The sequence below is a fragment of the Colossoma macropomum genome, unplaced genomic scaffold (genome assembly GCF_904425465.1).
Source record: "Colossoma macropomum unplaced genomic scaffold, Colossoma_macropomum, whole genome shotgun sequence".
In the NCBI taxonomy this organism is placed as follows: domain Eukaryota; kingdom Metazoa; phylum Chordata; class Actinopteri; order Characiformes; family Serrasalmidae; genus Colossoma; species Colossoma macropomum.
This window is the reverse complement of record NW_023494810.1, coordinates 19,043,164-19,059,531: the sequence shown is the minus strand read 5'-3', so window position 1 is coordinate 19,059,531 and position 16,368 is coordinate 19,043,164. Positions and strand designations below refer to the sequence as shown.

The 16,368-nt window shown below is 38.6% G+C and overlaps 1 long non-coding RNA gene across 1 annotated transcript; it reads left to right on the top strand.

Annotated features, from left to right (window-relative positions):
* The first annotated feature begins 3,693 nt into the window (after positions 1-3,693).
* Positions 3,694-15,576, top strand: LOC118799769. Its single transcript, XR_005006134.1, has 8 exons — positions 3,694-4,661; positions 5,945-6,014; positions 7,290-7,359; positions 8,633-8,702; positions 9,976-10,045; positions 11,333-11,402; positions 12,686-12,755; positions 14,029-15,576. It is a non-coding gene; the product is annotated as an uncharacterized LOC118799769 (long non-coding RNA).
* The last annotated feature ends 792 nt before the right edge of the window (positions 15,577-16,368 follow it).

The following is a 16,368-nucleotide window of genomic DNA, read 5'->3' as shown; positions in this document are numbered from 1 at the left end:
GGTTGGCGAGAAGACACTGGGCCTAGGCCTCATAGCTCCAACTCCACATTTTGTTCTTTACAGTCTACATTGCTGGGTAATTGGTATTGTAATCTTTTAAGGTGAAATGTGCAGGTCTTAAGGATGATGACACTGGACAGGGCCTATAGGCTCCAATCCAAATCTTTGGCCTTTTTTGTGAGAGCCAGGCAGTGAAGACCTGAGCTTTACAGCATTTATGTCTGATTTTGTTCTTTAGAGTCAACGCAGCTGAATTTTTGGGGATTTGGTGAACAGCCAAACGTCCACAAACCAAAACCCATGAATAAAAACTATTGTTAAAAACAAATTGTGAATGCTCTCAAACCCTGGCAATGATCTGCTACCAATTACCCAGCCATTTAGACTGGAAAGTATACAGTGTGGAAAGGGAGCTCTGAGGCCTAGGCCGAGGCCCATGCCAAGGGTCTAAAGAATTTCAGCGCCTCTGGTTAGCTGACAAATCCTTTTCAGTGCTTTAGAGAGTCCAAAACGGAAAACCTCAGCATTTCACAGATTCATTCACAAAAGTTTTTTCTTGCTTTGTTGTTCATGAAAACGTCATATTTTATTATAGTTTATCATAGTTTATTGCTAGCAATAAACACATTTGCATGGCCCAGAAGTCTACTTCTAAGTAATATATGTTTTCAGCTTAACATAAGTGTTTCTGAATGATCCAAAGCATTTCAGTGCTTCTGGTGAGCATTAAACGCCTTTTCAGCGCTTTAGATACCCCAAAATGAAAGCTTTGGCATTTCAGAGATTCATTCATTCAAGGTTTTAAGTTGTCTTCTCATGAAAACATCTCAGATAGCAAAGTAACATCGATTCAACATTAAATGTTGCTTAGTTTTGTTGCATTTGGTTGATGATGAAAAAACACCATTAAATCAATGTTGAATGTTGATTGACAAAACAACATAAAATCAATGTTGAATGTTGATTGACGAAATTAACCTAATGTTTAGGTTGAAAAACAGACATTGAATCAATAATGAATTGTAGTTTGTGGATCAGCATAGCCATAATAAATATGAGCTAAGACAGACTGCTAAGCCACACTCCTGCTGTCATGTTTTTGCTGTTGCGGGATCTTAGGACTTTAATGTTCAAAGGCAAACATTTCATTTCAGTTTTGAAGATAAAACAATATTAAGATTGTTTTGAGGATGGGGTTCATGAGTCCCCCTAAATTAACATATGATCCATATATTAGGATTTGTTTCACCATGGCAGCAAAACTCATCTTGGCAAATGACTGGAAAATGGCACAGTCTTATGTAGAAGTTTGGACATCCTTTGTCGAATTAAACATTCTTGATGCTCTAAGCCTGAATATCAGAACAAATCCTTTACAGGTATAAACTTAAATATGACATTTGTCTTCACATTTAGACACTAATACTTATAATGCATTTAAAGTGCCAATACTTTTGCACATCACATTTTTGCAATATGTTAAATTAAGGAAATAAACTGTAATTGTATGCTTTAGAATGTGCAGAAGAACATATGTGTCTGTAGAGGTTGTGACTTACATTTAGAAAATCAACAACACATAGAGTTGTGTAGATTGCAAATTATTGTAAAACCAAACACTACACTGCAAAACATCCAACTGGTTAAATGTTAGGCAAATTTAAAAAATACAGTTGGTCCAACTTTCTCATGATGATTTAACTGATTCAGCAACCTGTACTGAGTTTACAACTGTCAGACATTGCATTAAGTGAAAATTTCAAGTTGATGTAACTTTTTCCATGAGTTCTAGTACCTGGGCAGGTCTGCTGTTGAGCAAACCAACCCAGTAGCGTCCAAAGGGCAGATTCTACCCGTACTGAGGCAGGTTCCACCTATATTGAGGAAGACTCCACCTGTATTGAGGCAGATTCCACCCGTATTTATATTCCACGCGTATTGAGGCATTTTCTACCCGTACTGAGGTCCGAGGCGTCACCAACGCTCCGTCGCAGAGGCAGGAAGCGCGCGCTTAGAGCAGTTTCAGGAATCGTCTGAAGGCTTCAAAGCGCATCTGGTAAGTAAATGCTTGGTTTATTTGACGTACCAACAGTTTTCCAGTCAGAGTTAGGTTTACTCAAACCTAATCCTATGATTTGCTAGCATTGAACTCTTTATGTGTTAAAATGAAAATGAGCATCACTGGCTAACAGTCAGTTAGCTAACTGTTTTCTGCTGTGGAAGCAAGACCAGCGTCTCACCTCAGATGAATGTTTGCTCTGACAAAATAAGAAAGGTGTTTTTAAAAATACAATTTTGACTTTGGAACGGTGCCAAATTTGTATTCTAATATAGCTAGCTATATTTTACTAAACTGGTGTGTACAGTTGTTAGAGTTGTTAAACCTGTTTGTGCAAGCTTAGCTAACGTTAGCAGGCTGAGTTAATAGCTGGAAGCTATTGAACGGTTCAGTTCCTGCTAACTCATGCTAAAAGAAAAGGAGGAACTAACCAGCCTCTGTGATGTGTGGGGTTGTTAGCTTGCTGGCTAGCAGGCTATTGGCTTCAAACAACACAGACCAAGTTTGATGCTCCACTCAACATGAGTTTAGAAGATATATATATATATATATATATATATATATATATATATATATATATGTATGAGGAAGTGACGTGCTCCACTTACAGTTAAAACAGTAAGCTATTATCACTGAGCTGTGATCTGGTGACTAGATGCTAAGTGACTTAACATCCTGTATCAGACTAATGTTTGTGAAGTCTTTGTTTTCTTTTCTATCCATGTCACCGCTTTAACACTTCACCAAATGTGTACTCTTCTTGTAATGACTTTCACGTTTCCTACATCTTCCACCAGCATTTCTCAGGTATGGAAGCACCTTTTTTTTACATTTCTTTCTGTAGCATGTTGCCGGCTGTGGGACAGAGCGCAGAGTGCATTAGCAAGAGTTCTACTATCTGTAGTACAGATTTCATGTTGTGTCGTTCATCAAGCTGAAGTTTGCTTTTATGCATTTTTCCATGCCACCTCGAAGTGTGGACTGAAAACATTGACATTTAAGGTTCTTTAATGAAAAATTATAAAAATAAGAGAAATATGGCCTCCTGCTTTGTTCAGAATTGGTAGCTAACATTTTTTCAGTACGATGTGGACCAGAGTCTGTCCACTTTTAAGGATGGAGAAGATAGAGATTGCGGGCTTCTGTCTTTGAAAATTGAAAAATGCTCTAAGATTGGGAGTTACCCATAAAGATTGTCCCCATGCATTTCGTTTTGAATTGCATTTTAAAATTTTCATTTTAATATCACTAAAATTCTGAATGGTGAGGATGCCTTTGAGCTTGACTGCAGCTCCTCGCTGACCGTCTAAGCGCAGAAGAGGTCAGAAACAAATCTGTATGTTTCAGGTATGTAAGCAACATCTTTACTGGATTTCAGACACCTGAATGCTTGCACTAGTTAGTCAACAGAAATATGCCTGTATGTGTTTTAGTTGTTGAAGTTAGCCTTTTAAAACTTTACCAAATGTTCTCTCTTCCTAAGGCCAACTTTATGGTTCTCTACCGATCAGGACCTAGAGCTTGTCCCAGGTGCTTTCACTTATAGTATCGTTAATAATATTGCTTTTCATATAATTAGTACATATTTCATTATATGTTTTATTACATCTTTTATTACATCTTTTTAGTGGTCACAGGACGCTGCACACAGGATGCCTTTTTTTTTGTTGTTTTTTTGGTATTCTCACTGCAGTAGTGACAACGAGGTGTTTTTGATTGTGTATTTGATTCTCTAGTACCAGTACCATGCATACTACCATGACAGTGTCACTGCTGCGCTGAGAACAAACTAAAAATAATACCTGCTCTGTGGTGGTCCTGGTTGGGGTCCTGATCATTGATGAACAAGGTGAAAGGATTAACAAGTTATGTAGAGAAACAGATCAACTACAATCTGCAATTGCAGAACCACAAAGTGCACGTTTGGAAATTAAATGGAAAATGAGCTTACATACTAGCTGTAGCTGTACATAATTAAGTGGCCAGTGAGTGTATACATAATATCAGGTACAGCGGTGTACTGCCAATTTAATTTGTAATTCTTGGTTATCACCATCGAAACTGTCTCTTTAGGTGATTGTCATTCCACTCATTTTGTCTGAACTGTAAGTTCTGTATATCTTGTTGTAACAATTAAAGCAATTGCTTTAGCAAAGCAAAACACTTTCTGGTGTAATCCGTTCATGTCCACATATTGGTGAGCACAGGTGAGCTTTAAGAATTGTTACATTTACAAGACATGATACAGTACATAGTGGCTTATTGTATGACACTATTTTCTTAGAACTGTGGCAGACATTTGATTGCTCAGCTGTGATCACCTGTGTTTTACTGCCTCTTCTATTTCTTTTCACGTTTAGATACATTTTACTGTAGAGCTGGACACTAACTGTGTTCTTTAAGTTTAATGACACGACTTAATGTTCCTTAGTACTGATTTGTCATACTGTCTACTTTTGGGATTATTCTCATCTTTTGTCTGGTGACTGTTTCTTAGTAATCTTGCTTACTTTTTCTTCGTTTTTGATGCAGCCATGAAGAATCCACCTTTACAAGCTGAAAGTGACAAAGAATTTGACCAGAAACCCCCATGTCTGTTAAGGTATGAGTATGTTTAGCACAGTGGACTAGGCTTCAGATGTTCGTTCTCTTGCTGTCTCTCTCCCCCACATATACGTATGCACTCACTGGTCATTTTTAAGGTATTCCTAACTTAAAGACTGCAGTCTATCTGTATCTCTGCATACCTTTTATCCCCTTTCATCCAGTTCCTCAGTGATCAGAACCCTGCCAGGACCTCCACAGAGCAGCTATTATTTGGGTGGTGTATTGGACACAGAAGTGATGCTGGAGTTTTTAAACTCTGTTGCCACTCAGTGTCCACTCTATTAGACACTCCTACCTTGTTGGTCCACCTTGTAAATGTAAAGTCAGAGACGATAGATCAGTTTGTGTTGGTCATCCTCTCTAGTCCTTCATCAGTGGTCACAGGACGCTGCACACAGGATGCCTTTTTTTTTGTTTTTTTTTGGTATTCTCACTGCAGCAGTGACAACGAGGTGTTTTTGATTGTGTATTTGATTCTCTAGTACCAGTACCATGCATACTACCATGACAGTGTCACTGCTGCGCTGAGAACAAACTAAAAATAATACCTGCTCTGTGGTGGTCCTGGTTGGGGTCCTGATCATTGATGAACAAGGTGAAAGGATTAACAAGTTATGTAGAGAAACAGATCAACTACAATCTGCAATTGCAGAACCACAAAGTGCACGTTTGGAAATTAAATGGAAAATGAGCTTACATACTAGCTGTAGCTGTACATAATTAAGTGGCCAGTGAGTGTATACATAATATCAGGTACAGCGGTGTACTGCCAATTTAATTTGTAATTCTTGGTTATCACCATCGTAACTGTCTCTTTAGGTGATTGTCATTCCACTCATTTTGTCTGAACTGTAAGTTCTGTATATCTTGTTCTAACAATTAAAGCAATTGCTTTAGCAAAGCAAAACACTTTCTGGTGTAATCCGTTCATGTCCACATATTGGTGAGCACAGGTGAGCTTTAAGAATTGTTACATTTACAAGACATGATACAGTACATAGTGGCTTATTGTATGACACTATTTTCTTAGAACTGTGGCAGACATTTGATTGCTCAGCTGTGATCACCTGTGTTTTACTGCCTCTTCTATTTCTTTTCACGTTTAGATACATTTTACTGTAGAGCTGGACACTAACTGTGTTCTTTAAGTTTAATGACACGACTTAATGTTCCTTAGTACTGATTTGTCATACTGTCTACTTTTGGGATTATTCTCATCTTTTGTCTGGTGACTGTTTCTTAGTAATCTTGCTTACTTTTTCTTCGTTTTTGATGCAGCCATGAAGAATCCACCTTTACAAGCTGAAAGTGACAAAGAATTTGACCAGAAACCCCCATGTCTGTTAAGGTATGAGTATGTTTAGCACAGTGGACTAGGCTTCAGATGTTCGTTCTCTTGCTGTCTCTCTCCCCCACATATACGTATGCACTCACTGGTCATTTTTAAGGTATTCCTAACTTAAAGACTGCAGTCTATCTGTATCTCTGCATACCTTTTATCCCCTTTCATCCAGTTCCTCAGTGATCAGAACCCTGCCAGGACCTCCACAGAGCAGCTATTATTTGGGTGGTGTATTGGACACAGAAGTGATGCTGGAGTTTTTAAACTCTGTTGCCACTCAGTGTCCACTCTATTAGACACTCCTACCTTGTTGGTCCACCTTGTAAATGTAAAGTCAGAGACGATAGATCAGTTTGTGTTGGTCATCCTCTCTAGTCCTTCATCAGTGGTCACAGGACGCTGCACACAGGATGCCTTTTTTTCTGGTGTTCTCAAACTGCAGCAGTGACAACGAGGTGTTTTTGATTGTGTATTTGATTCTCTAGTACCAGTACCATGCATACTACCATGACAGTGTCACTGCTGCGCTGAGAACAAACTAAAAATAATACCTGCTCTGTGGTGGTCCTGGTTGGGGTCCTGATCATTGATGAACAAGGTGAAAGGATTAACAAGTTATGTAGAGAAACAGATCAACTACAATCTGCAATTGCAGAACCACAAAGTGCACGTTTGGAAATTAAATGGAAAATGAGCTTACATACTAGCTGTAGCTGTACATAATTAAGTGGCCAGTGAGTGTATACATAATATCAGGTACAGCGGTGTACTGCCAATTTAATTTGTAATTCTTGGTTATCACCATCGTAACTGTCTCTTTAGGTGATTGTCATTCCACTCATTTTGTCTGAACTGTAAGTTCTGTATATCTTGTTCTAACAATTAAAGCAATTGCTTTAGCAAAGCAAAACACTTTCTGGTGTAATCCGTTCATGTCCACATATTGGTGAGCACAGGTGAGCTTTAAGAATTGTTACATTTACAAGACATGATACAGTACATAGTGGCTTATTGTATGACACTATTTTCTTAGAACTGTGGCAGACATTTGATTGCTCAGCTGTGATCACCTGTGTTTTACTGCCTCTTCTATTTCTTTTCACGTTTAGATACATTTTACTGTAGAGCTGGACACTAACTGTGTTCTTTAAGTTTAATGACACGACTTAATGTTCCTTAGTACTGATTTGTCATACTGTCTACTTTTGGGATTATTCTCATCTTTTGTCTGGTGACTGTTTCTTAGTAATCTTGCTTACTTTTTCTTCGTTTTTGATGCAGCCATGAAGAATCCACCTTTACAAGCTGAAAGTGACAAAGAATTTGACCAGAAACCCCCATGTCTGTTAAGGTATGAGTATGTTTAGCACAGTGGACTAGGCTTCAGATGTTCGTTCTCTTGCTGTCTCTCTCCCCCACATATACGTATGCACTCACTGGTCATTTTTAAGGTATTCCTAACTTAAAGACTGCAGTCTATCTGTATCTCTGCATACCTTTTATCCCCTTTCATCCAGTTCCTCAGTGATCAGAACCCTGCCAGGACCTCCACAGAGCAGCTATTATTTGGGTGGTGTATTGGACACAGAAGTGATGCTGGAGTTTTTAAACTCTGTTGCCACTCAGTGTCCACTCTATTAGACACTCCTACCTTGTTGGTCCACCTTGTAAATGTAAAGTCAGAGACGATAGATCAGTTTGTGTTGGTCATCCTCTCTAGTCCTTCATCAGTGGTCACAGGACGCTGCACACAGGATGCCTTTTTTTCTGGTATTCTCACTGCAGCAGTGACAACGAGGTGTTTTTGATTGTGTATTTGATTCTCTAGTACCAGTACCATGCATACTACCATGACAGTGTCACTGCTGCGCTGAGAACAAACTAAAAATAATACCTGCTCTGTGGTGGTCCTGGTTGGGGTCCTGATCATTGATGAACAAGGTGAAAGGATTAACAAGTTATGTAGAGAAACAGATCAACTACAATCTGCAATTGCAGAACCACAAAGTGCACGTTTGGAAATTAAATGGAAAATGAGCTTACATACTAGCTGTAGCTGTACATAATTAAGTGGCCAGTGAGTGTATACATAATATCAGGTACAGCGGTGTACTGCCAATTTAATTTGTAATTCTTGGTTATCACCATCGTAACTGTCTCTTTAGGTGATTGTCATTCCACTCATTTTGTCTGAACTGTAAGTTCTGTATATCTTGTTCTAACAATTAAAGCAATTGCTTTAGCAAAGCAAAACACTTTCTGGTGTAATCCGTTCATGTCCACATATTGGTGAGCACAGGTGAGCTTTAAGAATTGTTACATTTACAAGACATGATACAGTACATAGTGGCTTATTGTATGACACTATTTTCTTAGAACTGTGGCAGACATTTGATTGCTCAGCTGTGATCACCTGTGTTTTACTGCCTCTTCTATTTCTTTTCACGTTTAGATACATTTTACTGTAGAGCTGGACACTAACTGTGTTCTTTAAGTTTCATGACACGACTTAATGTTCCTTAGTACTGATTTGTCATACTGTCTACTTTTGGGATTATTCTCATCTTTTGTCTGGTGACTGTTTCTTAGTAATCTTGCTTACTTTTTCTTCGTTTTTGATGCAGCCATGAAGAATCCACCTTTACAAGCTGAAAGTGACAAAGAATTTGACCAGAAACCCCCATGTCTGTTAAGGTATGAGTATGTTTAGCACAGTGGACTAGGCTTCAGATGTTCGTTCTCTTGCTGTCTCTCTCCCCCACATATACGTATGCACTCACTGGTCATTTTTAAGGTATTCCTAACTTAAAGACTGCAGTCTATCTGTATCTCTGCATACCTTTTATCCCCTTTCATCCAGTTCCTCAGTGATCAGAACCCTGCCAGGACCTCCACAGAGCAGCTATTATTTGGGTGGTGTATTGGACACAGAAGTGATGCTGGAGTTTTTAAACTCTGTTGCCACTCAGTGTCCACTCTATTAGACACTCCTACCTTGTTGGTCCACCTTGTAAATGTAAAGTCAGAGACGATAGATCAGTTTGTGTTGGTCATCCTCTCTAGTCCTTCATCAGTGGTCACAGGACGCTGCACACAGGATGCCTTTTTTTCTGGTATTCTCACTGCAGCAGTGACAACGAGGTGTTTTTGATTGTGTATTTGATTCTCTAGTACCAGTACCATGCATACTACCATGACAGTGTCACTGCTGCGCTGAGAACAAACTAAAAATAATACCTGCTCTGTGGTGGTCCTGGTTGGGGTCCTGATCATTGATGAACAAGGTGAAAGGATTAACAAGTTATGTAGAGAAACAGATCAACTACAATCTGCAATTGCAGAACCACAAAGTGCACGTTTGGAAATTAAATGGAAAATGAGCTTACATACTAGCTGTAGCTGTACATAATTAAGTGGCCAGTGAGTGTATACATAATATCAGGTACAGCGGTGTACTGCCAATTTAATTTGTAATTCTTGGTTATCACCATCGTAACTGTCTCTTTAGGTGATTGTCATTCCACTCATTTTGTCTGAACTGTAAGTTCTGTATATCTTGTTCTAACAATTAAAGCAATTGCTTTAGCAAAGCAAAACACTTTCTGGTGTAATCCGTTCATGTCCACATATTGGTGAGCACAGGTGAGCTTTAAGAATTGTTACATTTACAAGACATGATACAGTACATAGTGGCTTATTGTATGACACTATTTTCTTAGAACTGTGGCAGACATTTGATTGCTCAGCTGTGATCACCTGTGTTTTACTGCCTCTTCTATTTCTTTTCACGTTTAGATACATTTTACTGTAGAGCTGGACACTAACTGTGTTCTTTAAGTTTAATGACACGACTTAATGTTCCTTAGTACTGATTTGTCATACTGTCTACTTTTGGGATTATTCTCATCTTTTGTCTGGTGACTGTTTCTTAGTAATCTTGCTTACTTTTTCTTCGTTTTTGATGCAGCCATGAAGAATCCACCTTTACAAGCTGAAAGTGACAAAGAATTTGACCAGAAACCCCCATGTCTGTTAAGGTATGAGTATGTTTAGCACAGTGGACTAGGCTTCAGATGTTCGTTCTCTTGCTGTCTCTCTCCCCCACATATACGTATGCACTCACTGGTCATTTTTAAGGTATTCCTAACTTAAAGACTGCAGTCTATCTGTATCTCTGCATACCTTTTATCCCCTTTCATCCAGTTCCTCAGTGATCAGAACCCTGCCAGGACCTCCACAGAGCAGCTATTATTTGGGTGGTGTATTGGACACAGAAGTGATGCTGGAGTTTTTAAACTCTGTTGCCACTCAGTGTCCACTCTATTAGACACTCCTACCTTGTTGGTCCACCTTGTAAATGTAAAGTCAGAGACGATAGATCAGTTTGTGTTGGTCATCCTCTCTAGTCCTTCATCAGTGGTCACAGGACGCTGCACACAGGATGCCTTTTTTTTGTTTTGTTTTTTTTTGGTATTCTCACTGCAGCAGTGACAACGAGGTGTTTTTGATTGTGTATTTGATTCTCTAGTACCAGTACCATGCATACTACCATGACAGTGTCACTGCTGCGCTGAGAACAAACTAAAAATAATACCTGCTCTGTGGTGTTCCTGGTTGGGGTCCTGATCATTGATGAACAAGGTGAAAGGATTAACAAGTTATGTAGAGAAACAGATCAACTACAATCTGCAATTGCAGAACCACAAAGTGCACGTTTGGAAATTAAATGGAAAATGAGCTTACATACTAGCTGTAGCTGTACATAATTAAGTGGCCAGTGAGTGTATACATAATATCAGGTACAGCGGTGTACTGCCAATTTAATTTGTAATTCTTGGTTATCACCATCGTAACTGTCTCTTTAGGTGATTGTCATTCCACTCATTTTGTCTGAACTGTAAGTTCTGTATATCTTGTTCTAACAATTAAAGCAATTGCTTTAGCAAAGCAAAACACTTTCTGGTGTAATCCGTTCATGTCCACATATTGGTGAGCACAGGTGAGCTTTAAGAATTGTTACATTTACAAGACATGATACAGTACATAGTGGCTTATTGTATGACACTATTTTCTTAGAACTGTGGCAGACATTTGATTGCTCAGCTGTGATCACCTGTGTTTTACTGCCTCTTCTATTTCTTTTCACGTTTAGATACATTTTACTGTAGAGCTGGACACTAACTGTGTTCTTTAAGTTTAATGACACGACTTAATGTTCCTTAGTACTGATTTGTCATACTGTCTACTTTTGGGATTATTCTCATCTTTTGTCTGGTGACTGTTTCTTAGTAATCTTGCTTACTTTTTCTTCGTTTTTGATGCAGCCATGAAGAATCCACCTTTACAAGCTGAAAGTGACAAAGAATTTGACCAGAAACCCCCATGTCTGTTAAGGTATGAGTATGTTTAGCACAGTGGACTAGGCTTCAGATGTTCGTTCTCTTGCTGTCTCTCTCCCCCACATATACGTATGCACTCACTGGTCATTTTTAAGGTATTCCTAACTTAAAGACTGCAGTCTATCTGTATCTCTGCATACCTTTTATCCCCTTTCATCCAGTTCCTCAGTGATCAGAACCCTGCCAGGACCTCCACAGAGCAGCTATTATTTGGGTGGTGTATTGGACACAGAAGTGATGCTGGAGTTTTTAAACTCTGTTGCCACTCAGTGTCCACTCTATTAGACACTCCTACCTTGTTGGTCCACCTTGTAAATGTAAAGTCAGAGACGATAGATCAGTTTGTGTTGGTCATCCTCTCTAGTCCTTCATCAGTGGTCACAGGACGCTGCACACAGGATGCCTTTTTTTTTGTTTTTTTTTGGTATTCTCACTGCAGCAGTGACAACGAGGTGTTTTTGATTGTGTATTTGATTCTCTAGTACCAGTACCATGCATACTACCATGACAGTGTCACTGCTGCGCTGAGAACAAACTAAAAATAATACCTGCTCTGTGGTGGTCCTGGTTGGGGTCCTGATCATTGATGAACAAGGTGAAAGGATTAACAAGTTATGTAGAGAAACAGATCAACTACAATCTGCAATTGCAGAACCACAAAGTGCACGTTTGGAAATTAAATGGAAAATGAGCTTACATACTAGCTGTAGCTGTACATAATTAAGTGGCCAGTGAGTGTATACATAATATCAGGTACAGCGGTGTACTGCCAATTTAATTTGTAATTCTTGGTTATCACCATCGTAACTGTCTCTTTAGGTGATTGTCATTCCACTCATTTTGTCTGAACTGTAAGTTCTGTATATCTTGTTCTAACAATTAAAGCAATTGCTTTAGCAAAGCAAAACACTTTCTGGTGTAATCCGTTCATGTCCACATATTGGTGAGCACAGGTGAGCTTTAAGAATTGTTACATTTACAAGACATGATACAGTACATAGTGGCTTATTGTATGACACTATTTTCTTAGAACTGTGGCAGACATTTGATTGCTCAGCTGTGATCACCTGTGTTTTACTGCCTCTTCTATTTCTTTTCACGTTTAGATACATTTTACTGTAGAGCTGGACACTAACTGTGTTCTTTAAGTTTAATGACACGACTTAATGTTCCTTAGTACTGATTTGTCATACTGTCTACTTTTGGGATTATTCTCATCTTTTGTCTGGTGACTGTTTCTTAGTAATCTTGCTTACTTTTTCTTCGTTTTTGATGCAGCCATGAAGAATCCACCTTTACAAGCTGAAAGTGACAAAGAATTTGACCAGAAACCCCCATGTCTGTTAAGGTATGAGTATGTTTAGCACAGTGGACTAGGCTTCAGATGTTCGTTCTCTTGCTGTCTCTCTCCCCCACATATACGTATGCACTCACTGGTCATTTTTAAGGTATTCCTAACTTAAAGACTGCAGTCTATCTGTATCTCTGCATACCTTTTATCCCCTTTCATCCAGTTCCTCAGTGATCAGAACCCTGCCAGGACCTCCACAGAGCAGCTATTATTTGGGTGGTGTATTGGACACAGAAGTGATGCTGGAGTTTTTAAACTCTGTTGCCACTCAGTGTCCACTCTATTAGACACTCCTACCTTGTTGGTCCACCTTGTAAATGTAAAGTCAGAGACGATAGATCAGTTTGTGTTGGTCATCCTCTCTAGTCCTTCATCAGTGGTCACAGGACGCTGCACACAGGATGCCTTTTTTTCTGGTGTTCTCACTGCAGCAGTGACAACGAGGTGTTTTTGATTGTGTATTTGATTCTCTAGTACCAGTACCATGCATACTACCATGACAGTGTCACTGCTGCGCTGAGAACAAACTAAAAATAATACCTGCTCTGTGGTGGTCCTGGTTGGGGTCCTGATCATTGATGAACAAGGTGAAAGGATTAACAAGTTATGTAGAGAAACAGATCAACTACAATCTGCAATTGCAGAACCACAAAGTGCACGTTTGGAAATTAAATGGAAAATGAGCTTACATACTAGCTGTAGCTGTACATAATTAAGTGGCCAGTGAGTGTATACATAATATCAGGTACAGCGGTGTACTGCCAATTTAATTTGTAATTCTTGGTTATCACCATCGTAACTGTCTCTTTAGGTGATTGTCATTCCACTCATTTTGTCTGAACTGTAAGTTCTGTATATCTTGTTCTAACAATTAAAGCAATTGCTTTAGCAAAGCAAAACACTTTCTGGTGTAATCCGTTCATGTCCACATATTGGTGAGCACAGGTGAGCTTTAAGAATTGTTACATTTACAAGACATGATACAGTACATAGTGGCTTATTGTATGACACTATTTTCTTAGAACTGTGGCAGACATTTGATTGCTCAGCTGTGATCACCTGTGTTTTACTGCCTCTTCTATTTCTTTTCACGTTTAGATACATTTTACTGTAGAGCTGGACACTAACTGTGTTCTTTAAGTTTAATGACACGACTTAATGTTCCTTAGTACTGATTTGTCATACTGTCTACTTTTGGGATTATTCTCATCTTTTGTCTGGTGACTGTTTCTTAGTAATCTTGCTTACTTTTTCTTCGTTTTTGATGCAGCCATGAAGAATCCACCTTTACAAGCTGAAAGTGACAAAGAATTTGACCAGAAACCCCCATGTCTGTTAAGGTATGAGTATGTTTAGCACAGTGGACTAGGCTTCAGATGTTCGTTCTCTTGCTGTCTCTCTCCCCCACATATACGTATGCACTCACTGGTCATTTTTAAGGTATTCCTAACTTAAAGACTGCAGTCTATCTGTATCTCTGCATACCTTTTATCCCCTTTCATCCAGTTCCTCAGTGATCAGAACCCTGCCAGGACCTCCACAGAGCAGCTATTATTTGGGTGGTGTATTGGACACAGAAGTGATGCTGGAGTTTTTAAACTCTGTTGCCACTCAGTGTCCACTCTATTAGACACTCCTACCTTGTTGGTCCACCTTGTAAATGTAAAGTCAGAGACGATAGATCAGTTTGTGTTGGTCATCCTCTCTAGTCCTTCATCAGTGGTCACAGGACGCTGCACACAGGATGCCTTTTGGTATTCTCACTGCAGCAGTGACAACGAGGTGTTTTTGATTGTGTATTTGATTCTCTAGTACCAGTACCATGCATACTACCATGACAGTGTCACTGCTGCGCTGAGAACAAACTAAAAATAATACCTGCTCTGTGGTGGTCCTGGTTGGGGTCCTGATCATTGATGAACAAGGTGAAAGGATTAACAAGTTATGTAGAGAAACAGATCAACTACAATCTGCAATTGCAGAACCACAAAGTGCACGTTTGGAAATTAAATGGAAAATGAGCTTACATACTAGCTGTAGCTGTACATAATTAAGTGGCCAGTGAGTGTATACATAATATCAGGTACAGCGGTGTACTGCCAATTTAATTTGTAATTCTTGGTTATCACCATCGTAACTGTCTCTTTAGGTGATTGTCATTCCACTCATTTTGTCTGAACTGTAAGTTCTGTATATCTTGTTCTAACAATTAAAGCAATTGCTTTAGCAAAGCAAAACACTTTCTGGTGTAATCCGTTCATGTCCACATATTGGTGAGCACAGGTGAGCTTTAAGAATTGTTACATTTACAAGACATGATACAGTACATAGTGGCTTATTGTATGACACTATTTTCTTAGAACTGTGGCAGACATTTGATTGCTCAGCTGTGATCACCTGTGTTTTACTGCCTCTTCTATTTCTTTTCACGTTTAGATACATTTTACTGTAGAGCTGGACACTAACTGTGTTCTTTAAGTTTAATGACACGACTTAATGTTCCTTAGTACTGATTTCCAAAGAATATTTTAAGTTAACTTCAGAAAACTTTGTTTAGTGAGCGAGAATGTAATAGTTACATAACCTAACATAACCTATTTTTTTTGTTCGGTAAACAAAGAAATAAAAGTTAGTCCAACTCAGAGACCTTTGCTCAAGACTAGTTATACTTATGAGTACCATAAATGTTCTCATGATAGCTCAACTAAATATTTCTTTTGGTATTTACAAAAAAAATGTCTGTCAGTATAACTAGTAATTTAGAAAAGTTGAGTGTACAAGGAAAAATTGGGGGAAATTCTGCGCAAAGTGTTGCCCAAGCAACTTTTTACAGTGTAGTGTGACTGGATATGTGTATATAAGCTCAAAACAATAGGTACAGAGTAAACGTAATAATTTGACGTACATACATATCTATAGGCAAAAAAAGAATTCTACAAAAATCTTTAAATGCTTTTGGTTTCAACCAGGGTATGGGTATCCACTCTCCTACCCATTTCATGTTAGTTTGGTGAAAATTTTAATTTCCCGCTTACACCAGGCATAGATGACCAGCCAAGACATGTTTAATATCACCAGTTTACTAGATCACTGTTTTTATCTTGTTACTCACTACTAAATATGTTTAAATATACCTGAATACATGTAATGAATGTTTCAGAGCGATTCTGTAATTGTAGTAGTGTTATGTTTAATATGTTTAATGTTTGTGAATGTAACATGAATTCTTCATGAAAATATAGCTACTGTGAAGTGTTACTTATTGTTATATAGATAATACTGAAACTTTTCCAACTGAATGGTTTAATGTAATGAAATGAAACACTAAAGCATTTCTCTGGTTAACTGAAAACGCCGTTGCAGCACTTTTGAGATCCCAAAACGACAGCCTCAGCATATTCCACAGAGTGCATTGCCCAAGTTAAATTCCATGTTTTGTTTTTCATTACTCCGTGACATTATGGCAGTTTTACTTGAAGATGCAAGTAAAATAAAGTAAGTTAACGAAACCAAGACAGCGTGTTGTTCGTCTTTCGTTGTTCTTCAAGAAAAAAGTGATGTTATGATAGTTTTCTTACACTACGAAAATGTTTGTTCGGCAGACGAGTCC